The sequence below is a fragment of the Leucoraja erinacea genome, unplaced genomic scaffold (genome assembly GCF_028641065.1).
Source record: "Leucoraja erinacea ecotype New England unplaced genomic scaffold, Leri_hhj_1 Leri_622S, whole genome shotgun sequence".
In the NCBI taxonomy this organism is placed as follows: Eukaryota; Metazoa; Chordata; class Chondrichthyes; order Rajiformes; family Rajidae; genus Leucoraja; species Leucoraja erinaceus.
The window spans coordinates 48428-76398 of NW_026576534.1; the positions used below are offsets into that span (position 1 = coordinate 48428).

Here is a 27971-nt window from a genome sequence, read left to right on the forward strand (position 1 = left end):
TAGGATCACTTTCAATGTACACACATTCTACAATTATGGCTTTTAGAAAAGTTTAAAATGTTTGTTAGAGAATGGTAATATTCGGTGATATCCTTGGATCTGTCAAAATGCACTGAATAATAATCATATACGTATTAGAATAAATTATTACAGGTGTCGTTCTGAAGCCTCCTGCAAATTGTTCAAAGAATAACTACAGAAATCATAACATCGCGTCATGCCTTTTTAATGATAAGAAATGTGGCAATTCAAATGTTTTTTTGGTCATTATATTGAAAAACAACAAAAATTTAGAGAAAATCAGCCCTCTTACTGCAATATCATGAAAATTCACCCACTTAAAGGGCGCTGCGACTAGTTAGAAATCAGAGCATAAAATTGCAGATTTACAAGTATAAAAAGTCATGGACTAAATATTCTCTTTCATCAAAGTTATTTCTTTTTCATCTTGTTTGTTGATGCTTCAGACATTTCCAGAGGAAGAAGTTTCATGCTTGTATTTGTCAAACCCTGCAAAATACAATACAGATGTAAATGTGTATACATTTTCCCACTGACGTGTCTCAGTTCTTTACAACTTCATATGAAAATGCTTTAATATTTTTCAAATGTTCCACAGGCAGTCGTTTTTTGTAGACAAAAAGGTGCCAGTAGATAAACATAAGTGTCACATTGCTGGGAAACAAAGTAATGATGTTTAACTTTTTAGAAGTGCCAGTACACCATTTATCACAAGTAAAATCAGTCCACAGGTGTCAAATCATTCCCCATTGATGAAGTCACCAGAGGACAGAGACCCATGGTTCAGGTTTTGCCTTTGTTGTCATTTGGCATGTATGTCTCTCACCAGATGCTCTTCCTCGAACTCAATAATTACATCCTCTCAAAGTAATGAAGCTGACAGTAAGTAGGTATAAAGAGATGTAGAATAGATTGTAAAGAATGCTCACTAGTAATTCAAACAGCTGGCCTTCCAAGCCTTTGTTAATTATAGAAACATTTGTACAAGTTTTAACAATGGTGAAGCAAACTTAGAAATAAACTGATACTGAACTAAAAGCGTTATTGATTAAAGTAGTAGATAAGTGTGCATTCTAGGAAGAATCATGTCTTATAAATTTGACTGTGTACAGTTTTGGTTGCAACGCTATAGGGAGGATGTCATCAAGTTGGAGAATGCAGAAAAAATCAGAAGGATCTTGCCTGGACTGTAAGACCCAAGTTATAAGGAGAGATGGTAGAGTCTGGGACCGTTTACCTTGATGTGAAGGAAGCCGAGGGGTGATCTTTTAGAGGTTATTAATTGAGGGTAAGAGGGTATATATTCACGGTCTTTTCCCAGGGTAGGGCAATCTAAAACCAAACGGCATAAGTTTAAGGTGTGAGAGGAGAGGGGATCGAACGGGCCAGTTTTTCACACAGAGGGTAGTGGATATGTGGAAAGACCTGACATAGGAGGTGACAAGAGGCAGTACAATTACAACATTCAAAAACATTTGGACAGGTGCATAGATAGGGAAGGTTGAGGGGAACAAACACAAGCAAATGGCATTAGTTTAGACAGCATCTTGATTAGTATGGAGGATGTTGGAGGGAATTTTGTGTTCAACCTGTATCCTGAAACCGGCTTTCACGTGTGGCCTAGTTGCCCTCTTAATTTACAACTCCGATCGGAAAAGACATAAAGAACATCTAGTAGAGCAGTGGTGAGTTTCTGAAACATGTTGGCTTATTCAAGGCCTTATCGGTATGCACAGAAAAAACACTCTGAGAGAACCCAAAGTGTGTCAATGAATCGCAACACCCCAAACATTTTTATATTTCCATGACACAAGGGTTACATGTGGATTTTACACCTTTGAAACAATTTACCATTGATCAGTGACGCCATAGCCTTTCATCTTTAAGTTCCCCAAAGTTACCTTTAACAGGGGGTGGAATCTCGTGCAGGACAGAGGCAGGTGAGAGGCTAGAAGTTGGTATGGAGGGTGGGGTGGAAAAGGTTAGTGGACAGAATAGGCATGTGAAAAGCACAGTGAGGAAGGAGGGTTGGTTTAAACTGCACGTATTTTAATGCTAATGGCCTGATGGGTAAAGCAGATGAGCTTAGGGCATGGATTGGTACGAGCGACTGGGACGTTGTAGCCATGACTGAAACCTGGTTAAGAGTGGGCTCAACGTTCCGGGGTACAGGAGTTTCGGGAGAGGCAGGGGTGAGGGAGAAAGAGGAGGGGAGGTTGCATTGTTGGTTAAAGAGGATTTATTTAAAGGCAGTGATCAGAGGTAACATTACGGACGGTTCATCAAGTGAGACTATATGGGTGGAACAAAAAATGGTCACCTTGTCGGGGGTTCTACAGACCCCCGAATAGTCAACGGGAATTAGAAGAACAAATATGCCAGGAGATTGCAGACAGCTGCAGGCCAAATAAGGTTATTGTAGTAGGGAATTTTAACTTTCCCAATATAGACTGAGAAAATCATAGTGTGAAGGGTTTAGATGGGGGGCAATTCCTCAAAAGTGTTCAGGAGTGTTTACTTAAGCAATATTCTAAATGCGGAGGAATGGTTGATGAAATTTAATACAGAGAAGTGTGAGGTGTTGGCATTTTGGGATGTCGAACAAGGGCAGGGCCTACACAGTAAATGGTAGGCCTCTGGGTAGTGTTGTAAAGCAGAGGGATCTAGGAGTACATGTGCATGGTTCTTTGAAGGTCGAGTCGCAGGCAGATGCTATGAGGCTGCAGGATGACTTGGATAGGTTGGGTGAGTGGGCAGATGCAGTATAATGTGGATAAATGTGAGGTTATCCATTTTGATGGCAAGAACAGGAAGGGAGATTATTACCTGAATGGTGTCAGATTAGGAAAAGGGGAGGTGCAACGAGACCTGGCTGTGCTTGTACATCAGGCACTGAAAGTAAGCATGCAGGCACGGCAGGCAGTGAAGAAAGCTAATGGCATGTTGACCTTCATTACGAGAGGATTTGAATATAGGAGCAAGGAGGTCCCACTTCAGTTGTACAGTGCCCTGGTGAGACCGCACCTGGAGTATTGTGTGCAATTTTGTTCTCCTAATTTGAGGAAGGGCATTATTGCTAATGAGGGAGTGCAGCGTAGGTTCACCAGGTTAATTCCTGGGATGGCGGGACTCCTGCACCTATTTTTCTATGTTTGCCGACATGGAAGGCAGCAAAATCTGCAGAAGTACAGAGATAATATTGTGCGTACCAATTCAGGGCAGGATGACCCAGCCAGCTAGAGTTGGCATATTTAAATATAGGGCATTGTATTTAAATACAGTATTTTGTTGCACATGGTTGATTTGCAGGCCTTTTCTATGTGAACATTGTTATGGGCCAGATGCAACACGGTTGCCAGACGGGATAAGGGGAACAGATTCATTTCTCTGAAAAGCTTAGGTGAATCAGATGAAGTAAGCAAATTCAAAACCACCATAACAGACACTAATTTTTCAACATAATCACTGAGTTTAATGTCTTGAATTCCCATTGAGCGACTTTGCCTCATGTCCCTATATCATTAATAGAAATCTCTAGAATACCAATCCAGTAAATTAATCCTACACAGCTATGGCCATTGGTTGGGTTTTCAGATTCCCTTGTGTTTCCCTCTCAAAGCTCTTCCTCTTCTTTCAAGATCATCAGTACAAACTATCACTTATATCCCCATTTATGGGTCTATGTCAAAACTAGTTCTATTATCAATACTTTGCCTAAAGGCGATATATTAACATAAATCGTTGTTATTTCCTTTACAACAAAAGTATTGTAATCGTGGTCATGAACATCAGGGGTATAAAGCATAAGAGCCAAACAGCGTGAAAACAGGCTCTTCGGCCAACCTAACCATGCCGACCAATCTACACTTGTCCCACCAGGCCACGTTTCACCTATAGGTGTGTAGTCAGGAGATATGAGGGAGTTTTTAAATGAATATTTTACTAGAGAGGATGTGAAGGAGTGAGGTACACTGTTATTCTGGAATATGTCGGTGACAGAAAAAAGAAATTGGTGAAGATATTGGCCCATTTGGTAGAGTTGGCAAGGCGTAGCGGGAGCGCTGTGTTGGGAGAGAGGCTGTGTAGTGGTGAAGAGCTACAGTGTGTGGAGAGTAAGTACGGTGCTTTGGCTTAGGAGGCTCAAGTGATGTGTTGAGGGTAAATGTGAGGCTTTGGCTCAACCTTTGGGGCAGAGGTTCACCTGCACCTCCTCCAATCTCATCTATTGCATCCGCTGCTCTAGATGTTAGTTGCTCTACATCGGTGAGACCAAGCGTAGACTTGCCGATCACTTCGCCGAACACCTCCGCTCAGTTTGCAATAACCAACCTGATCTCCCGGTGGCTCAGCACTTCAACTCCCCCACCCCCTCCCATTCCGAATCCGACCTTTCTGTCCTGGGCCTCCTCCATGGCCAGAGTGAGGACCACCGTAAATTGGAGGAGCAGCACCTCATATTTCGCTTGGGCAGTTTGCACCCCAGCGGTATGAACATTGACTTCTCTTACTTTCTCCTCCCCATCTCAGCTCTCCCTCAGCCCTCTGGCTTCACCTCTTCCTTTCTTCCTACCGCCCCCACCCCACCCTCACATCAGTCTGAAGAAGGGTTTCGACCCGAAACTTTGCCTATTTCCTTCGCTCCATAGATAGATGCTGCCTCACCCACTGAGTTTCTCCAGCTTTTGTCTACCTTCGATTTTCCAGCATCTGCAGTTCCTTCTTAAACAATATTCGAAATATGGCCTCACCTAACGTCTTATATAACTGCAATATGCTCCCAACTTCTTTACTCATTACTTTCACTGATGAAGGCCAATGTGACTCAGGAGTCAAGGAACCATGCATCTGTGCACTCCTAGATCCCCTGCAGAAAAAAAGAAATGCCAGGCATTCCCATATTGGCCCATTTGGTAGAGTGGCAAGGCGTAGTGGAGCACGTGTTGGGAGAGAGGCTGTGTAGTGGTTGAAGAGCTACAGTATGGGGGAGAGTAAAGTACGGTGCTTTGGCTTAGGAGGCTCAAGTGATGTTGTGGAGGATAAAGTGATGCTTTGGCTCAACCTTTGGGGCAGAGGTTCACCTGCACCTCCTCCAATCTCATCTATTGCATCCGCTGCTCTAGATGTTAGTTGCTCTACATCGGTGAGACCAAGCGTAGACTTGCCGATCACTTCGCCGAACACCTCCGCTCAGTTTGCAATAACCAACCTGATCTCCCGGTGGCTCAGCACTTCAACTCCCCCACCCCCTCCCATTCCGAATCCGACCTTTCTGTCCTGGGCCTCCTCCATGGCCAGAGTGAGGACCACCGTAAATTGGAGGAGCAGCACCTCATATTTCGCTTGGGCAGTTTGCACCCCAGCGGTATGAACATTGACTTCTCTTACTTTCTCCTCCCCATCTCAGCTCTCCCTCAGCCCTCTGGCTTCACCTCTTCCTTTCTTCCTACCGCCCCCACCCCACCCTCACATCAGTCTGAAGAAGGGTTTCGACCCGAAACTTTGCCTATTTCCTTCGCTCCATAGATGCTGCCTCACCCACTGAGTTTCTCCAGCATTTTTGTCTACCTTCGATTTTCCAGCATCTGCAGTTCCTTCTTAAACAATATTCGAAATATGGCCTCACCAACGTCTTATATAACTGCAATATGCTCCCAACTTCTTTACTCATTACTTTGACTGATGAAGGCCAATGTGACTCAACTTTCAAGGAACCATGCATCTGTGCTCCTAGATCCCTCTGCTCTACAACACTCCCCAGGGCCCTACCATTCACAGTGTAGGCCCTGCCCACGTTAGACTTCCCAAAATGCAACACTTCACATTTCCCTGTATTCCATCAACCATTCCTCAGCCCACCTGGTCAGTCGATTAAGATCCTGCTGCAATTTTTCATTAATCATCTTCACCATCTGCAAAACCACCCCCTTTTCTATCATTTCCACCATCACCCTCTGCTTCCTACCATTAAGCTAATTTTCTATCCATTCAGCTATCTCTCCCTGGGTCCCATGTGATTTAACCTTCCAGAGCAGCCTACCATGCGTAACCTTGTAAATGCTTTGCTGAAGTCCATGTACACAACATCTACAGCTCCGCCCTCATTGACTTTTTAGGTCACGTCTTCAAAAAACTCAATCAGATTTGTGAGACACGATCTCCTACGTACAAACCCATGCTGACCCTTGTCTATTTAAATGACTGTATAACCTATCCCTCAGAATACTTTCTCGTAACTCTCCAACTACAGATGTTAAGCTCACTGGTCTATATATTCACAAGGGGTAGTCCATTTAACAATGGGTAGGCCATTTAGAACTGAGATGAGGAAAAAAATTTCACACAGAAAGTTGTGAATTTGTGGAATTCTCTGCCTCAGAAAGCAGTGGAGGCCGATTCACTGGATGCATTCAAAAGAGAGTTAGATAGAGCTCTTAGGGCTAGCGGAATCAGGGGTTATGGGGAGAAGGCAGGAACGGGGTACTGATTGTGGATGATCAGGCATGATCACATTGAATGGCGGTGCTGGTTCGAAGGGCCGAATGGACTACTCCTGCACTTATTATCTGTGTATCTATAGTTCCCAGCATTTTTCCTGCAGCCCTTCGTGAATAGAGGCACAACATTTGTCACCCTCCAGTCTTTCGGCATCTCTCCTGTATTTAAAGACGACTCGTAAATTTCACCCAGGGCTCCTGCAATTTCCTCTCTGGTTTCCCACGATGTCCTCGGATATATCTGATCAGGCCCTGGAAATTTTGAACCTTCATACACGGTAGTACCTTCAGCACCTCTTGGACCGTAACACTGACTGCTCTCAAAACACTTCCATTGACTGCCCCAAGTTCCTCTGTCCTTCTGTCATTCTACTCGGTAACTACAAAGGGGAAATACTCATTGAGGACCTTGCTCATCTCCTGTGACTCCACATGGAATTGACCACTTTGATTCCTGAGGGGTCCCACTCTCTTTCTAGTTACCCGTGTCCCCCTAATGTATTCATAAAATCTCTTGCGATTGCCCTTAATGCTATCTGCCATAGGTATCTCCTGACCCCTTTTTGCCCTTCTGATTTCCTTTTTTACTTTGCTCCTTAGTTCCCGAAACTCCTCCAGGGATACACAGCTTCGCAGTTATAGTGAGATGGTTGCTTCTAAGGTACAGGAAGACAGTAGATGGCTGAGATATGAGGAAAGGGAATAGACAGAGAGTGCAAGTGCCCCTGCGGCCATTCCCCTTCAAAACAGTTGTAACCTTTTAGATACTGTTGGGAGAAATGACCTGTCAGGTGTGAGCAGCAGAGGCAATCAGGGCTGTGCCACTGAGCCCGGCTCCGAGGGTCAAGGACTTCTCAGAGCAGCTGCATGACATTCTCAAGGGTGAGGGGGAGCAGCCGTAAAGCCCCTGTCCCACTGTACGACGTAATTCACGAGTTCTCCCGAGTTTTCCCCGATTCGAACTCGGAGAATGTCCGTAGCGGGTCCGTAGGAGTTCGTGGATGTCTCGTAGCGGCTCGTAATGCTAACGGTAGGTATAAAAAGTGACAATTTTTTTCATCACGAGTATTTTTTTACTCGTGGACATTTTTCGCAGGGATGAAAAAACGTCACGAGTTTACCGGATGACCCAAGCACCTACCGTTAGCATTACGAGCCGCTTTGAGACATCCACGAACTCCTACGGACCCGCAACGGACATACTCCGAGTTTGAATCAGGGGAAAACTCGGGAGAACTCATGAATTACCTCGTACATTGGGACAGGGGCTTAAGTCTGTGCATGTTGGCAGAAATTAGATAGGTAGGAAAAGGGATGGAGTCCTGTAAAATGATAATAGGCAGTTATACAAATGGTCTGGCAAATCCAGACTCCAGGATAGGGATCTCTGGATTACTCCTGGAGCCATGTGCTAGTGTGGCGAGGAACAAGAAGATAGGATAGGTCAATTTGCAGCTGAAGTGTTGGTGCGGGGTGCAGGATTCAGACTTTTGGACCACTGGGATCTCTGGGTCAGAGGTGACCTGTACAAGAGGATGGGTTGCACCTGAATTGAGGGGAACTAATATCCTGGCAGGCAGGTTTGCTAGTTCTACATGGGTAGGTTTAAACTAGAATGGCAGCTGGGCGGGATCCAATGCAAGATTGATCTAAGAGAGAGGCTGGAAGTCAGTATGGAAGGTGGTTAAAGAAGGTTCAAGGACAGGAGCATGGCAGAGAGAGAGGAAGAAGTGTTGGATTGAATTACACTTATTGAGAGGCGTGAATGGGTAGGTATGTGAAACTGGGACATTGTAAACATTACAGAAACCTGGTTGAGAGAGGGAAAGGACTGGCATCTTAATGTTCCAGGGTAACGATGCTACGGGAGGAAGTGGTGGTGCTTTATTAATGAAGAAAAATGTCACGCAGTAGTCCGAGATAATGGTTTGTCCAATAAAGCTACATGAGTAGAACTGTGAAATAAAAAGGGGATGATCACCTTGTTGGGAATGTACTATAGGCCCCCAAACAATCTATGAAAATTTGAAAAGCAAATATGTCAGAAGATAGTAGGCAGCTGCAAAACTACGGAGATTGTTATTGTGGGGTATTTCAACTTTCCCATTATGGACTGTGACTGTCATACTGCCAAGGGTTTAAATGGGGTGGAATTTGTCAAATGTGTTCACAAAAGTGCCCTTAGGCAATATGTAGAGGGCCCTACAAGAGAGATGGCAAAGCTTGATCTACTCTTAGGAAATTGGGATGGGCAAGTGTCTGAAGTGTCCTTGTGAGAGCCTTTGGGACCTGCAAACCACTCTGCTATTAGCTTTAAAGCAGTTATGGATAAAGACATGGCAGGCCCTCAAGGTAAGATTTTGAACTCGGGCAAGGCCAACTCTGATGGTATTAGATTGGAACTTGCTCAAGTTGAATGGAGTAGGTTGTTTGCTGGCAAAGGAACATTTGGAAAATGGGATGCTTTTAAAGAGTACCCCTTGATGAGTTTCTGCAACTGAGGAGCATATTTAGGAAGGTAGTCAGGTGGGTAGAAAGGGGTCAGGAGATAGCTCTGGCAGATAATATTAGGAACATCCAAAGATATTTTATGTACATTAAGGGCAAAAAGGTAACTAGAGAGAGAATAGGGGCCCATAGACATCAAAGTGATAATTTCTGTGGGGAACCACAGGAGATGGGCAAGATCCTGAATGACTATTTCTCCTTTGTTTTTACCGTGAAGAAAGTCATGAAGACTGGTGATCTTGGGACACTTAATGGAAATGTCTTGAGGACAGTTCATATTACAGTTGAATATCCAAAGAAGTATGAAGGTCGATAAATCTCCCGGGCCTGATCAGATATATCCGAGGACACTGTGGAAAGCTAGAGAAGAAATTGCAGATGGCCTGGCTGTCAACATTAATGAATCAACATTAGACAAGGGCGAGGTTCCGCAGGCTATGTCTCGACCCGAAACAGCACCCATTCCTTCTATCCAGAGATGCTGCCTGTACTGCTGAGTTACTCCAGCATTTTGAGTCTATCTATGGTGGGTGGCTAATGTTGTTCCTTTATTTAAGAAGGGCTGCAAGGAAAAGCCTGCGAAATATAGACCAGTGTACCTAAAACTCAGGTACGAAAGTTATTTGAGAGTATTCTGATGGATATGATGTATATGCATTTGGACAGACTGGGGCTGATTAGGAATAGTCAGTAAAGTTTTGTAAATGGGAGATCATGATTTACAAATCGACAGAATCGTTGTCTATATGGACTTCAGAAAGGCATTTGATTAAGTTCCACATGCTTGGCTGCTCTGGAAGGTAAGATCACATGGGATCCAACGAGATCTAGGCAACTGAATAGGGAATGGGTTCATGGATGGAAGCAGAGGGTGATGCAGGAAGGTTGTTTTGGGGATTGGTGGTGTGCCTCAGGGATCGGTGCTTGACCCATTGTTGTTTGTGGTTTATATCAATGATTTGGATGAGAATGTAGAATGCATGATGTGTGAGTTTGTAGATGACACCAAAGTGGATGGTACCAAAGGTAACAAAGATGGTTAACAAAGATTACAGCAGGATCTTGATCAGTTGGGCAAGTAGGCTGAGGAATGATTAATGGAGTTTAATGGAGATAAGTGTGAGATGTTGCATTTTGTGAAGTCAAACCAGGGCAAGACCTTCACAGTGAATGGCAGGCTCTGGAAGTGTTGTAGACCAGAGGACGTGAGGGCCTTGGATATAGGGAGAGGTTGATGCAGGCTGGAACTTTATTCCTTGCAGGGCAAGAAGATTAGGTGACATTATAGAGGTGTCTAAGATCATGAGAGGAATAGACAGGGTAAATAAAGTATTTTATCCAGAGCAGCAGAATAAAGAAATGCTCTATTTCAAAAGTGGCAGTAGAGATAAGTCTCACAATGCCAGAGATTAGGGTTTGATCCTGACTAACAGTGCTGTCTATGTGGAGTTTGCATGTCTTTCCTGCATTCGGTGGATTTCCTCTTGGTGCCCCGGTTCCTCCCACACCCAAAGACGTACGGATTGGTTGGTCTGTAAATTGCCCCTTGTATGTGGGGATTGGATGCAAAAATGACATAACATAGAACTAATGTGAACGTGTGATCGATGGTCGCTATAAGCTCATTGGGCCGAAGGGCATTTTTCCACACCGTATCGTTCAATTCAATTCAAAATATAGGCTAGCCAGTCATACGTCAGTGGTAGGAAAATTATTTATTTTAATTCCAAAAATTTGGATCGCATAGGATCCCAGGAGAGCTATCCGACTGGATAGAAAACTGGATTCATGGAAGGAAGCAGAGGGTGCTGATGGCAGATTGCTTTTCGGACTGGATGTCTGTGACTCATGCTGTGCCTCGGGGATCGGTGTTGCCTCCCTTGTTGTTTATAATTTATATCAACGATTTGCATGAGGATGTACAAGGCATCAATAGTATGTTTGCAGATGATACTAAAGTGGATGGTATTTCGTTAGTGGAGTTCATAATCAACATTTACAGCAGGATCTGATGAGTTAGGCAAGTGGGCTGAGGAATGGTCAACGTCTGATGAAGGGTCCCAAGCTGAAATGTCACCTGTCCATGTTCACAGAGCTGTTGTCAGACCCACTCAGCTACTCCATTTTTAAATCATTTTCGGTTTTCACATTTTTAATATTTTGCCTTTGCTTCGGCCCTAATCATGTGAAAATCATCAAAAACTACAAAGATGACATGTGGCCATCCAGAATTTACATTTCTGGAATAATGAAATAAACAATTCCCACTATTCACTGTGTTAACTTGCCTGCAGTGTCAAATCTGCACAGCGAGGCGGTATCAAAAATTAAGAAAATCATAACAAAATTAACTTCCCCAGAAAATAATTTCGAACAATCTGCAGGAGATTTGTTCCCTTTACCAAAAGCACAATCTGATCATTTCTTCCTTGATTTTGTTTTGGCTTCATTTTTGGGTTATTTTTGTCTTGACCAACTCTTTTAAGAGTCAAAAATATATCTGCATTTCATATGCAACTGAATTGACAGAGAGCTGGTCCAGCTCTATATGAGCCCTGGATCTATAATACACTATGGAGATAATGCTTTCAAAGAATCACAATGTGCCCCAGAATATGTTTTGGCCAAAGAAAATGGTATTCTTTCAGTGGAGGATGCAGATCAAGGTTAAAATTCAAATTGCCGAGCCCCTTTAGGAAATTGGCTGAATGGATAGATATATCTAAGTAGCTTAAATACACAGATTATCACAGTGGTCTTGATGTGAGTTTTTCCCACGTGAAAAAAATGTGACATTTTTTATCTGCTACTCGCTGCTTATTGCAGTTTGCAGCCAGGAATTCAATAATGTGTGGGTAAAAATGGATTTGTTATAGGATGTTAGTGTGTGATGCTCAGAATCATTTTCCATTTAGTTATCTCACAAATAACAATAAATCACAATGAACTCACAAATCCTTGGTCAGTGAAATTATTTTTGAAATGTCTGGGAAATGGTGAAATATATATTTGATGTATGAAGGTGGATAAATCTCCCAGGCATGATCAGATATATCTGAGGGCACTTTGGGAAACTAGAGAAAAAATTGCAGACAGCCTGGCTGAGATATATGAATCATCATTAGACACGGATGAGGTGCCAGAAGACTGAATGGTTAATATTGTAACTATACATAAAAAGGATCTGCAAGGACAGGCCTGGGAACTATAGACAAGTGAGCCTACCATCTATGGTTGGTAAGTAATGGAGAGGATTCTGAGTGTTAAGATATCTCTGCATTTGGATAGACAAGAGCTGATTAGGGATAGTCAGCAGGGTGTTGTACGTGAGAGATCGTGTCTTACGAATCTGATTTTTTAAATATCTGAGTTTTTTTTTTTAATGTAACCAAAAAGGAATAGACATTGTGTATCCAGGCTTCAGTAAGGCCTTTAAGGGTCCACAGGGTGGTCTGCTCGGGAAAGTTAGATTGCATGGGATCTAAGAAGAGTTATACGACTGGATAGAGAATTAGATACGTGGAAGGAAGCAGTGGTTAATGGTGGATGGTTGTTTTTCGCACTGTAGGACTGTGATTAGTGGTGTGGCTCAGGGAACGGTTTTGGGCTTATTGTTGTTTATGGTTTAAAATATTTGGATGAGAATGGAGAATGCATGATTAGTAAGTTTGCAGATGACACTGCAGATGGTATCGTAGAAAGTGAAGATGGTTGTCAAAAATTAAGTAGGATCTTGATCAGCTGGGCAAGTGGGCTGAGGAATGGTTAATGGAGTTTAATGCAAATATGTGTGAGGTGCTGCATTTAAGGAAATCAAACTAGGCAGGTCCTTCACAGTTCCTTGAAACATAAAGAGTTAGTTTCTTGAACATACGTACATGGTTCCTTTCAAGTGACATTACAAGTAGATAGGGTGGTAAAGAAGGTTTTTGGCACACTGGCATGTTGGCCATCATCAGTCACGGTATTGAGTATCGAAGTTGGGATGTTGTGTTACAGTTGCATAAGATGTTGGTGAGTCCGGATTTGGAGTATCGTGTTCAGTTTTGCTTAATCTACTTTAGGAAGTATATTGTTAAGCTGGAAAGAGTGCAGAGATGATTTACTAGGATAATGCCAGGACTTCAGCCCAACTTGCCCATGCCAACAAAAATGCCCCAGCCACAGAAGTACTAATTGCCCACGATTAGCCCATACCGCTCTAAACCTTTCCTATCCACGTACCTGTCCAAATGTCTTTTAAATGTTGTTCTACCTACCTCATTTACCTCCTTTGGCATCTCGTTCCAGCTACCCACCATTGTTCACGTTCCTTTTAAATCTTTCCCCTCTCACCGTCAACCTATGTCCTCTGGTTCTTGATTCCCCTAAAATAATCTGTGCATTGACCCTATACTTTCTCCTCATGACCTTATACATAGGTAAATAATCATCCCTTTTTATTCTGCACTCCAAGAAATAAGGTCCTAGCCTGCCCAACCTTAACCCGATAGCTCAGGCCCTCTAGTCCTGGCAACATCCTCGAAAATCTGCTCTGCACTCTTTCGAGTTCAGCAACATCTTACCTGTTTCGAGTTTCAGCATCCAAAACACAATAGATGAAATGGATTTTACCCTCAAATGAAAAATAAATTCTAATAAGAATAATCTAGAACTTGCAGCCACAGAGCCGCCCCACACACTTTGTATCATTAGAGCATTCTTGCAATAAGGAGTATGAAATTAAAAAATAACCATATTCCTACCTTGTCATTTTTGGCTTTAAAACGCCCACAAGTTTCAGAAAAAGGTATATAAAGCCCATAGTAAAAGTAGTCCATATCATCACAGCAGAGAGTGCAAGACAATTATATTCAAGAGTCTGCGAGAAAGAAACAAAGTGAACAATTTTAGCAAACCACAAATTACTATTTTTAAATGAAACATTTTAATACAAGTTGGCCAAGGTGTGGACTTGCAATAGGTATGTGTCAACCAGATCACGTTGACATAAGACGCAATACCTCAAGCTCGCAAACATTGTAATGATCAAAGTCCATATTTTATGATAGAGGCACATAAACTACGTGCTGAAATTTGACACAAATCAATGAGCACCGCTGTGGCCATTCCCCTTCAAAAGGGGGACATGCTTTTGGATACTGCTGGGGAGAATGACCCACCCACCAGGAGTGGGCAGTAATGCAGTCAGGGCTATGCCACTGAGCCTGGTTCGAAGGCACAGGGGGAAGGATAATATCAGGCAGAGCCATAGTGGTAAGAGGATTAAGGGGGAAAGACGGGAGATTCTGTGGCAGCAATTGAAATTCCAGGATTGTATGCTGCTTCTCTGGTGATAGGGTCCAGTATGTCTTAAAGCAGCTGCATGACATTCTGAAGGGGGAGGGTGAGCCGCCAAAAGTCGTTGTGTATGTTCGGACAAATGACATGGGAAGGAAAAGGGATAAAGTCCTTTAAAATGAAAACAGGGAGGTTGGCAACATATTAAAAAGCAGGGTAGACAAAACTGCTGGAGAAACTCAGCGGGTGAGGCAGCAACTATGGAGCGAAGGAAATAGGCAACGTTTTGGGTCAAAACCCTTCTTCAGACTGATGTTTTAAAAAGCAGGTTTTCCGGGGAAGTGATCTCTGGATTACTCCCGGTAATGTGCTAGTGAGGGAAGACACAGAAGATATGAAAGATGAATACGTGGCAGGGGCAAGAATTCAGGCCTGAGGTAAGGCAGATGAGCTCAGGGTACGTGCGACTGGAATGTTGGAGCCAAAACAGAAACCTTGCTATGTGAGGGACAGGACTGACAGTTTAATGTTCCAGGGTACTGGTTCTACAGGAGAAGCACAGGTGAGGTGAGGATATAAGAGGAGGGGGTGTTACTTTATTGATTAAGGAAAATGTCATGGCAGTAGTCCGAGATGACATTACCGATGGTTTGTCCAGTGATATACAAACAACTTGGTTGAGAGTGTAGAAGACATGATTACTAAGTTTGCAGATGACACTATAGTGGGTAGCATAGACAGTGAAGAAGGTTATCAAAAAATACAGCAGGATCTTAATCTGTTGGGCAAGTGGGCTGAGGAATGTACCTCAGGAATGCCCACATGTGGCCCTTGTGGCTAAGGGGATCAGGGGGTATGGAGAGAAGGCAGGTACGGGATACTGAGTTGGATGATCAGCCATGATCATATTGAATGGCGGTGCAGGCTCGAAGGGCCGAATGGCCTACTCCTGCACCTAATTTCTATGTTTCTATGAATGGGAAATTGAGTTTAATGAAAGTAAGTGGAGGGTGTTGCATTTTGGGAAGTCAAGCTATTGCAGGAGCTTCACAGAGAATGGACCTTCACAGAGTAGTGCTATGGAGTGTTGTACAACAAATCAGAATCAGAATTTATTCGCCAAGTATGTTTTGCAACATACGAGGAATTTCACTGGCCAGGTCAGTCATACAATTAAAAGCAACAGATTCAAAAACACATTTTAACATGAACATCCACCACAGTGACTTCTACACATTCCTCACTGTGATGGAAGGCGAAATAAAGTTCAAGTCCTTTCTTTTGTTCTTCCTCGGTCGGGGGCCTCGAGCCCTCCGTTGACGGGACGGTCTTGACTCCCGTAGCTGGTGGCGTTCGTGTCCTCCGTGTCGAGGCGTTCAGCTCCTGCATCGGTGAGTTGTCAGCTCACCCGCGCCGGGCGATCGAATGTCGCGTTGGGGTTGGTCGAACCTTTTGCGGCGTTGGAACTCCCGACTAGCCTCTCCCGAAACTGCGAGCCCGTGATGGTAGGTCCGTAGGCCGCGGTGAGAGCGATCCCAGGCAAGGGATCAGCTCCGATGTTATGTCCGCGCCCCGCAGTGGGGCTCACGACAGTCCGAGGAGGCCTCCAGCTCCAGGGATGGTAGGCCGCAGAGCCCGGAGAATGTGAACCGAAATTGATCACATCTCCGGCAAGGTAGGAACTTGAAAAAAAGTTTCCCCCGATCCCCTCCCCCCTCCCCCCACATAAAACAAACCGAAGTACATTAAAACAAACTTTTAACAAACGCAAAAAATAACAAAAAGATGTACAAAAGAACTGACTGCCGGCAGGGCTGCCATCTCCCCGGCGCCCCCCTGGTGGTCATAATGGGATCTTGGAGTGCAGGTACCCAGTTCCTTGAATAGATAAGAGTGGCCAAGAAGGCTATCGAGCCATTGACCTTCATCAGTCAAGATATTGAGTATAGAAGTTGGGATGTTATGTTGCTGTTGTACAAGACGTTGGTGAGGCTGCATTTGGAGTATTGTGCTCAGTTTTTGTCATCTTGGTATAAGAAAGATGTGGTTAAGTTAGAAAGAGTGCAGAGATGATTTATGAGGTTGTTGCCAGGACTTCAGAGCCTGAGCTATAGGGAAAGGTTGGGCTGGCTAAGACTGTAATCCTTGGGAGCATAGGAGGATAAGGGGTAATCGTACAAAGGTGCATAAGATCACGGGGAATGGATAGCGTATTTGCATAGAGTTTTTTACCCGGAGTAGGTGAATGAAGAACCTAAAGACATAGATTTAAGGTGAGAGTGGAAAGATTTATTAGGAACCTGAGAAGCAACTTTGTGAAACTGAGAGTGGTGGGTATATAGAATAAGCTGCCAGAGGAAATAGTTAAGGCAGCTATTGTAACAACATTTAAAGGACATTTAGGCAAGTGCATGGATAGTAAAGAACTAGAGAGATATGGGCCAAATGCAGGCAGGGACTAGTGTAAATGGGGCATGTTGGTCGTCATAGGCAAGTTGGGCTGAAGGACCTGTTTCCATGCATTATGATTCTAGGGATCCAAGGAGAGCTAGCCGACTGGATAGAGAATTGGCTTCATGGAAGGAAGCAGAGGGTAATGGTGGAAGGTTGTTTCACACAGTAGGACTAACTAACTGTGTGCCTCAGGGATCGTGGCTTCCGCCAGGGGAAGCCCATCCACCCGCGTGACAAACGGCCGAGTGCGAGTCGACTGCGGGTTTTGGGGGGGGGGGTTAACGTAACTCGCAGCTCGTGAAAAACAGTGCCCAGCAGGCTGCGCGTTGAAAACTCTGCGCAGCTGGACGCGAGGAGCAGAGACATTGTGACGTCATCAGCTCGTTAGCTTTAAAAAAATCTTAGATTAGTGAACAATTTTAATAAAATAATGAATCAAATTTTCAGATGAGTCAATTTTCGAGATCATGAGGTAAATCTCTATCGGAATATGTAAAAATTTCACCGTTAGCGCGTCGTGTTTTTGAGGAGATTTGAATCACAGAAAAACACACAAATCCACACATAAATAAATACAACCATATCCAAGATAAGAGTTTTATGTATATTGATTGATGGAATGGAATCAGGCCCTTTGACCCAACTCATTTGATGTCAACCAAGGTGCCTTCCTGAGCTAGTCCAATTTGCCTACATTGGTCCATATCCCACCAAACCTTCCCTACCATTTATCTGTCCAAATGTTTTTTTTTTTAAATTGTAATTTTACCCACCATTCCCACTTCCCCTGGCAGCTACTTTCATATACCCACCACCCTTTGTATGAAAACTTATCCCTTTAAATCTTTCCCCTTTCACCTTAAACCTACATCCTCTAATCTGAGTCTTCCCTATCCTGGGACCATTCACCTAGCTAGACACAAAATGCTGGAGTAACTCAGCAGGACAGGGAGCATCTCTAGAGAGGAATGGGTGACGTTTCGGGAATTCAGGAATGGGAGACCCTTCTTCAGACTGATGTCAGGGGAGTGGGTGGGACAGAGATAAAATGTAGGCGGAGACAGTAAGACTGGTGGGAGAACTGTGAAGGAGGAGGGGATAGACAGAGAGGGAAAGCAAGGCTTATTTGAAGTTAGATAAATCAATGTTCACACCGTTGGGGTGTAAGCTACCCAAGCTGTTCCTCCAATTTGCACTGGGCCTCACTCTGACAATGGAGGAGGCCCAGGACAGAATGGTCAGATTGGGAATGGGAGGGGGAGTTAAAGTACTTAGCAACTGGGTGATCAGGTAGGTTAAGGCGGACTGAGCGGAGGTATTCAGCGAAACGATCGCCGAGCCTGCGTGTGGTCTCGCCTGTATAAACCAGCATCTGCAGTTCTTTCCTACACATTGTGACCATTCACCTTATCTAAACCCCTCACAATGTTATAAATCTCCAGAAGGTCACTTCTCAGTTTCCATTGCACCAGGGAAAACAGTCCCAGCCTATCCGTTTCTTCTTTCAACACAAGCCCAACAGCCCCAGTAACATCCTTGTGGAACTTTTCTACACCTTCTCTAACTTAATCACATCTTTCCTATAACATTGTGACCAGAAATACACACAATATTCCAAGTGCATCCGCACCAATGTTTTCCAGTTGTAACATGGCTGTAATATGACGTCCTGAACAATACTTCTTTTACACCACCTTCAGGGATCCATGCTCTCTAGTCTACAGGACCTGTGCATTTCCTGTTATGGGCCAATTAATCAAAATGCATTATCTTCTAAGAGAAGAGGATTTGATTTAAGAATATTCCTGAGAGGAGAAGTTTCAGTTCGAAAAATATCTAAAAAAGGAATATTTAACAAAAGCTGGCAACAATAGCTTTCATAAATCATATGGAATGAATCATAAACAGTTTGATAGAAAAAGAACAGCAAATGTGGTTACAATACAGAAACAAAATGAAAGGAGTTATGAGTCTGTGATCGATAAACCCTGCTGCCATACCATTTCACTACTGCTATCGGGAAGAAGGTTTAGGAGCCTGAAAACTGTAACATCCAGGTTCAGGAACAGCATCTTCCCTACAGCCATCAGGCTATTAAACACTACAATCTCCAAATAAGTTCTGAACTCCAATAGACTATTATTGTCATTATTGCACTATTATTGTTTATTTGTTGTGTGCATGTATGTATATATATATATATCTATATGTGTGTGTGTGTGTGTGTGTGTGTGTGTGTGTGTGTGTGTGTGTGTGTGTGTGTGTGTGTGTGTGTGTGAGTATGTATACAGTGGCTTGCAAAAGTATTCATAACCCTTGAACTTTTCCACATTTTGTCACATTACAACCACAAACGTAAACGTATTTTATTGGGATTTTATGTGATAGACCAACACAAAGTGGCGCATAATTGTGAAGTGGAAGGAAAATGATACATGGTTTTCAAATTTTTTTACAAATAAACAACTGAAAAGTGTGGCGTGCAAAAGTATTCAGTCCCCTTTACTCTGATACCCCTAAATAAAATCCAGTGTAACCAATTGCCTTCAGAAGTCACCTAATTAGTAAATAGAGTCCACTTGTGTGTAATCTAATCTCAGTATAAATAAAGCTGTTCTGTGAAGGCCTCAGAGGTTTGTTAGAGAACATTAGTGAACAAACAGCATCATGAAGCCCAAGGAACACACCAGACAGGTCAGGGATAAAGTTGTGGATAAGTTTAAAGCAGGGTTAGGTTATAAAAAAATATCCCAAGCTTTGAACATCTCACGGAGCACTGTTCAATCCATCATCTGAAAATGGAAAGAGTATGGCACAACTGCAAACCTACCAAGACATGGCCGTCTACCTAAACTGACAGGCCGGGCAAGGAGAGCATTGATCAGAGAAGCAGCCAAGAGGCCCATGGTAACTCTAGAGGAGCTGCAGAGATCCACAGCTCAGGTGGGAGAATCTGTCCACAGGACAACTATTAGTCGTGCACTCCACAAATCGGGCCTTTATGGAAGAGTGGCAAGAAGAAAGCCATTGTTGAAAAAAAGCCATAAGGAGTCCCGTTTGCAGTTTGCCACAAGCCATGTGGGGGACACAGCAAACATGTGGAGGAAGGTGCTCTGGTCAGATGAGACCAAAATTGAAGTTTTTGACCTAAATGCAAAACGCTATGTATGGCGGAAAACTAACACTGCACATCACCCTGAACACAACATTCCCACTGTGAAACATGGTGGTGACAGCATCATGCTGTGGGGATGCTTTTCTTCAGCAGGGACAGGGAAGCTGGTCAGAGTTGATGGGAAGATGGATGGAGCCAAATACAGGGCAATCTTGGAAGAAAACCTGTTCGAGTCTGTAAAAGGGGCAGAGGTTCACCTTCCAGCAGGACAACGACCCTAAACATACAGCCAGAGCTACAATGGAATGGTTGATCGTTCCCAATCAATAACCCGTGCCTGTCTTCTCCCCATATCCCTTGATTCCACGAGCCCCTAGAGCTCTATCTAACTCTTTCTTAAATCCATCCAGTGTCTTGGCCTCCACTGCCCTCTGTGGCAGGGAATTCCACAAATTCACAACTCTCTGGGTGAAAAGGTTTTTTTTCCACCTCAGTCTTAAATGGCTTCCCCTTTATTCTAAGGCTGTGGCCCCTAGTTCTGGACTCGCCCAACATTGGGAACATTTTTCCTGCAACTAGCCTGTCCAGTCCTTTTATGATCTTATATGTTTCTATAAGATCCCAACTCGTCCTTCAAAACTCCAGTGAATAGAAGCCTAGTCTTTTCAATCTTTCCTCATATCACAGTCCTGCCATCCCAGGGATCAATCTCGTGAACCTACGCTGCATTGCCTCAATCACAAGGATGTCCTTCCTCAAATTCCTCAAAACTGTACACAATACTCCAGATGTGGTCTCACCAGAGCCCTAGACAACTGCAGAAGAACCTCTCTACTCCTATACTGAAATCCCCTTGTTATGAAGGCCAACATTCCATTAGCTTTCTTCACTGCCTGCTGCACCTGCATGCCAACTGTCAGTGACCGGTGTACAAGGACGCCCAGGTCTCACTGCACTTCCCCCTTACCTAACCTAACCTTGTTTGTCTTGTATCTGTCTAACTGTTTCTTAAATGTTGGGATAGTCCCAGTCTCAACTACCTCCTCTGGCAACTTATTCCATACACCCACCAACCTCGGTGTGATAAAGTTACCCCTCAGATTCCTATTAAATCTTTTCCCATTCATCGTACCTATGTCCTCTTGTCCTCGATTCCCTTACTCTGGTCAAGAGATTCTATGCATCTACCCGAGCTATTCCTCTCATGATCTTATACACCTCTATAAGATCACCCCTCATCCTCCTGCACTCCGAGAAATAGAGACCTAGCCTACTCAACCTCTCCCGATAGCTCAGGCACTCTAACCCTGGCAACATCCTCGTAAATCTTCTCTTAACTCTTTCATGCTTGACAATATCTTTCATGTAACATGGTGCCCAGAACTGAATACAATACTTTACATGCGGTCTCACCAACGTCTTATACAACTGCAACATAACCTCCTAACTTCTTTACTCATTACTCTGACAGATGAAGGCCAATGTGTCAAAAGCCATTTTGACCACCTTATCTACCTGCGACTCCACCTTCAAGGAGCCATGCACCTACACTCCTGGATCCCTCTGCTCTACAACACTCCCTGGAGCCCTACCATTCACTATGTAGGTCCTGCCCTTGTTAGACATCCCAAAATGCACCACCTTACATTTCTCTGTATTAAATATCATGAACCCTTCCTCAGCCCACCTGGCCAATCGATCAAGATCCTGCTGCAATCTTTCACAACCAACCTCACTATCTGCAAATCCACCCACTTTTGTATCATTCTTTAGACCCTTCTTCAGACTGAGAGTCAGGGGAAAGGGAAACGTGAGATATAGATGATTTGGAGAGATATCGAACAAATTAATGAAAGATTCGCAAAAAAGTAATAAAGTTAAAGAAAACAAACCATTGTTAGCTGTGTGCTAGATGAAAACAAGTACAGACAATGAGACGCAATCAATCAGATGTATTCATCACATACACAATAAAGTGCAGTGAAATGAACTTGCCAGCAGCTGTGCAATCAAAAAAGAACACACACTATTCAGTAAAAAATTTAACACAAACATCCATAATAGCATTCATCACTGTGGTGGAGGCACAAAGTACAGTCAGTCTTCCTCTATTGTTCCCCCATGGTCGGGGCCATAAACCTCCGCAGTCGCCGCTGCAGGCGGCCAGATGTACAGGCCCTCTCGTCGGGACGGTAAGTCCCAAATCAGCGTTTCCTACCAAAGACCATGGCTTCAGGATGTTGTAGGCTGCAGGCCAGCGGTCGGAGCTCTTCTCCGGGGATCCCCGGCGAGTGATCCCGCTCCGGATGGTAAGTCCACGCTACGCCTGTGGCTAGAAGCTCCGCAGAATGTGGCTTCAGGTTGTTATCAGCCACGGGCTGGTGGTCGGAGCTCTTCTCCAGCGATCCTTAGCGAGGGGTCCCAGGTTCCGGACGCTGCGCCCATGGCTAGAAGCTCCGCAGACCACGGCTTCAGGCTGTAACAGTCTGGGCGCCAGCGATCGGAGCACTCCCTTCTGGCGACCCCAGCAAGGGCTCGCCCGCTCCGCGATGAAAAGTCCATGCTGCGTCCGCTGCTGAAACTCCGGGCCCGACTGCGGGAAAGGCTGCACCAATCCATGGTGTTAGGCCGCGAGGAAGGCGACATGGAAAAAGTCGTCTCTCCGTGGAGGTGGTGACCAAAAGCGGTTCCCCTTACCCCCCTCACCGCCCCCCACACAAGACACACCAAGAGAGATTAAAACACACATTTAGACACACTAAAAAAATAAAAATAAAGTAGAAATGATGAACACGCTGCTGGCAGGGCAACCGTCTCCCTCTTTGAAGCTGGTATGACGGGTGGGGGAGGGATGGAGAGAGAGGGGATGCAAGGGTTACTTGGTTAGAAAAATGGGTATGAATATTGATTTCTCTAACTTCAAGTAACCTGGAAACAGAGGAAATACAAAAGAGGCGACCGACCACATTGGAAGGAAAAGCCACATTTCCTGTAAAAGGACATTTCAGATATCCACGAGTGGGAGGCTTGAGAGCAGATTGGTTTGGTATATTATTGCTGGGACTGAGATACGGTGAAAAACATTGTGTGTTCTAAGTTCATGTCACAGGAGCAGAATTACGTCATTCGACCCGTCGGATCTACTACACCATTCAATCATGGCTGATCTATCTTTCCCTCTCAACCCCATTTTCTGACCTTCTCCCCATAACCTTTGACACCCTCACTATTCATGAACGTGTCAATCTTCCCTTTAAAAAATATCCAATGACTGCTGCCACAGCCATCTGAATACCACAGATTCACCACCATCTGGCTAATGAAATTCCTCCTTAACTCCTTTCTAAAGGTACATCCTTTTATTCTGAGGCTGTGCCGTCTGGTCCTAAACTTCCACGTGGAAACATCCTCTCCACATTCACTCTATCCAGGCCTTTCACTATTCTGTAAGTTTCAATAAGGTCCCCCCCATATCCGGTCAAATCATGTCATACACACGTTCAATGGGTAATGAAGAGAGAAAAATACCAAGTGCTTAATATAGTGTTGCACCGTTACAGGAGGCATAATTGAAGAAACTGTGAGAGGGTGGTGATGTCCTTACATGAGACAGAGTGGAAGGAGGTGCTGTCTAGTAGCTGTGGAAATCAATGAGTGTTGTAAATGTTTGTGGAAAGTTTGTCGCCACTGACAGTTGTGAAATGTGATATTCAGCAATATATTTCATTGTTTACAACAATTTCTGGATGGGATTCAATGTCTATCACTGTTTTGTTGATGTCTGCTGTACAATTCTGCTGGTGTGCTATCATGGGACCATTTTTAGCCTAAAATTAAAAGGTTTCAAAAGTCAATGAGACTTTGCTGAAAATGTGTGATCGGACCAACGCAGCATAATACCACACTGCTGTTTGTGACATAGATAAGGTTAGGGTACAATGACTTTGACTGCATGCTAAAGGGCCTGTCCCACTGCAGGGACCTAATTTGTGAGTTTAGAAGAGTTTGCCCTCGACTCATACTCGCAGCATGGTCGACACGTGGTCCTAGGAGGTCTATGTAACTGTCCTTCATGCTTGAGAGTAGTCCCCGCATACTCGAGACCTCCGTTTTTTTTTTTTTAAGCCACCTGAAAATTTTCTGCGAGTATAAAAAGGTCGGCATGGAAAAAAGTCGATTTTTTTTTTTATCGTAGGTTTAGTCGAAGTAGGTTGTAGAAAGTCGGCATGTTATTCATAGGTAATCGAAGGCGATCGAGGGTAATTGAGGGTAGTCGAAGGTAATCGAAGGAAGTCGAAGTTAGTCATAGTGTTAGTATAGTCAATGGTAGTCGAAGATGGTCGTCTTCACTCTCCACTATTCGGTGTCCAATTTTCCCAAAGCTAGTCGAAGCTAGTCTTCAACATAGTCGAAGGTGGTAGAAGGAGATCGAAGGAGGCCTTTTACTTAGTCGAAGGAGATTTCTACATTTTCGTAGGAGGTTCTCTACATAGTCGAAGGAGATCGTAGGAGGTGTTCTACTTCGGCGATAGAAAACGACCATAACATTTTTTGAACTCTCCTAAACTCTTAAATTAGGTTCGCACAGTGGGACAGGCCCTTTAGGATCATTGATCCTTGTGTCACTGTATTCAGATTGTTGGGCACAACATAGAGCCTCAACAGTACATCCCTGTATTTTTATACAAGCACTCTTGAAATAACTGCTAGCTTTGGGTTTGTTTTCTTTACGACTGATTCGATTTGCAGATTAATCTTTTGTGAATACTGCACCAGCACTCCCAAGTCCCTTTGCACCTCCCATTTCTGGGTTCTGTCCCAATTTAGAAAATAGTCTACGCCTTTATTTCTACTACCAAAATGCATGACTCCACATTTTGCTATATTCCATCTGCTACTTCTCTGCACACTCTCCCAACCTGTTCAAATCCTTTTGCAGAGTCCCTGCTTTCTCTACACTACCTGTCCCGCCACCTATTTTCATATCACCTGCAAACTTGGCCACAAAGCCCCTCGTCCAAATCATTAATATACACCGTGAAGAGTAGCGGCCCCAGCACTGACCCTTGTGGAACACTGCTAGTCACTAGAACATTTTCATGTGTTCATTCATTATTTCTAGTGTAATTCTGCTTCTGAAAACAACATGCTAAATTAGAAATAAAACACCTAAATGGGTTTTTATTTGATTCCAGACATGTGACAAATTTAAATATCTAGGCATGTGAGCATGTTCATCACTTGGGGAAATAGGTCTTAAAGAAAGTGTTTACAATTGAGAGCGTTATGGAAAAGGTGAAGGATTTGGGAAAGATTCCCTTGTGTGACAAAAGGGTGTTGGCATGAGGGGATAAGGGAACATGCGTTAAAATACAATCAGTAAGTAATACAATCAGACACTTATATTGCTGAAAAATATTCCAGAGAAAGGACAGGTCAGAGAAAAACATAAAAAGAAGAACAAAATAATGTGAATTTGAAACATTAGGTTTTATGAAGCAATAAAGGCCAATGAGGTAATAAAAGCCTGATGACAGAGTATGAATAATACATGTTTACATTTAATAAAGCTTATGGGGTTTGTGAACATGACATTGGTCATAGAATACTGGAGTACTCAAATGGTAATAAAGACACGTATGAGGTCTTCAGTTCAAGGAGGCATAAGCGGCTGTAGATGCTACAATTTGGAGCCAAAAACAAATTGTTGAAGGATCTCAGCAGTTCAGACAGGATCTGTGAAGGCAAGAGGATTGTCCATGGTTTGGGTCAAGACCCTGCATCAGGACTGAGAGTATAAAGGGAAGAGAGCCAGTATAAGGAGGGATGAGCAAGGGGCTGACAAGTGATAAGTGGAGCCAGGAGAGGAGCAGCATGATATCCAGATGGAGCCATGTGAGAGGGGTTTGAAAAACACCGTGAATAACAACGTGGATGATAGGTAGAGACCGATAATTAGTTTGAAAAAAGGGAAGATGGAGCCGGGGGTGGGGGAAGGGGAGGCTGAGGTTATAGAATCAGACTGTAATGTGATACGTTGAGGCACAAGAGGAATTTGGTAAGCAAGGAAGGCGATAAGTGAAACTAGGTAAGGTAGATGATGGGCAGATGGAAGCAGTTGGTGAAGAGGATATTCAATGGGTATAGTATGTGGTAGCTAGTGGAGGAGGGGTGCAGGCAGGCACGTGCCATGAGTAATTACTCAGGGTAGGCAGTCAATCGGCTTTAAAAAAAAATCTTAAACTGCGCATGCGCAGATTGTTCTCCTCTCTGTAACAATAAAAAATAAAAATAAAAATTAACAATTCAATTTGCCCAAGGCTTCCAAATCTCCTTCATTCTGAATTACTGAATGGGTGGTGGGATGGAGGGTGACGGCAGGTGGATAGATGGTGGAAAAAACGGGAGCACACCGGGACAAGTTGAATCAGTTGTGATCTTATTGAATGGCAACAATGAATGATTGAATGTATAAGTTTATACTAATACTAATTCAAGGGACCAATTGGGGGAAGAGCACCTTTCACAGCATGTGAAGAGTCTGACCAGGGGTAAAGTAGCGGGGAGGGCAGGAGCATTGAGAAAGAGGGGTCGGGGATCACGCCAGTAACCCACTCACTCACCGCTGGCGTGGAGCCACCGCATTGTGGCCAGGGAGGGAAGCAACTCGGGTGGCTGCGAGCAGCCGCCGGGACCCGACTGCAGAACTGCCGCCACTTCAGCGCCTTCTGCCGGTCCGCTCACCACTGGCAGTGCTCTCCGTCTGAACATCGCTCACCTGCCGCTCGCCAGCTTCATGTCAGCCGCTTCCCGCAAATCCTTAAATTCCCACAGCCGAGTAACCTCAATTGGTCCCTTGATCGCGCTGTCGGAATTTAAGGATTTGCGGGAAGCGGCTGATATGAGCGAAGTGGCCGGCGAGCATGATCCCCGACCCCCTCCTTAACAACGCTCCTGCCCTCTCCGCAACTTTACCCTGGGCCACTCCCCACACGCTGTGAAAGGAAACTCTTCCCCCCCCCCCCACCCACCCCGGGAAATACGGGTATTTAAAAACATATAGCACCAAGAAATTCACTTAACTCTTTATCGGTACACAAACCTAATTCTTCTCTCTTTGTTTCCTAAGATACTTTTAAGATAATGACAAACCATGTTTGAAAAACCCGCCAAGAAACTTGCGCTGTGCATGTGCAATAGGCTGCTGCGCATACTCAGTACTGCAAAGGTAGAATTTCAGTTGCCTTCAGCTCTCCCTGTCATTGACGGCTTGAAGCAGTGCCGATGGCACATGGACTGCACAGATCTTCGCGAGTTGCAAGTACTGCGGATGAAAGGCACGGAGAATTATGCCTACCTAAGAGATAGAACTCTTAGATAGGCATAATTCTCCCATGCATTTACTATTTATATTTAATACTTTCCATTTTATAATTTTAGTCAGGGTAGGCAGTGCCTACCTTGCCTACCCTGGGTGCAGGAGATGAATTGGTGGATAGGGATGGTGTGTGAGAATGTGTGGATCAGGAGAGAAAGGCGCACAGAATGTGGGCTATCTTAAATTGGAGAATTCAAACCATTGGGTTCCAGACTGCCCAATACCCATGAGATGTTGTTCACTGTTTCTACGTTGTTTGGAGCAGACAAAAAATATTATCAAAAAACACAATTGGATTGCAAATCAATTTGGATTTGCCACTCATGCACCACAAAAAATGTAGAACTGCTTGAACCAGTGGGCAAGTTAAAAACCACAGCTGAATACCAGAGCTTCAGTTATTTTCACCCTCAGAAATGTAACCAATGAACAACCGAATGGAGAACTGTATGCAAAATTAGTTGTCATATAATTCTGTTTTCAGTCCTTCTGCATTGTGGATTAATTAAGATACTGATAGCATGCTGTGATTTGACAAAGATGCTTCTTTAAAATAATGAACTTTGATTTTATAATCTCATAAAGCATAAAACATGGCCTTACTTACCACCATTTGTCCTTGGTCAATATATAATCCAGTAAATATCACACCCGATAAGCCACCACTCATGTAAACTAAAACAAGATACAAATATTAGTACATTTGGCAAATTCATCAATA

The 27971-nt window shown here is 43.9% G+C and overlaps 1 long non-coding RNA gene across 1 annotated transcript; it reads right to left on the reverse strand.

The window, feature by feature from the left end:
- Nucleotides 1–216: 216 nt before the first annotated feature.
- Nucleotides 217–27932, reverse strand: LOC129694324 (uncharacterized). Its single transcript, XR_008722996.1, has 3 exons — nt 27858–27932; nt 13769–13884; nt 217–510 (listed from the first exon to the last, which is right to left on the reverse strand). It is a non-coding gene; the product is annotated as an uncharacterized LOC129694324 (long non-coding RNA).
- Between the last annotated feature and the right edge of the window lie 39 nt (nt 27933–27971).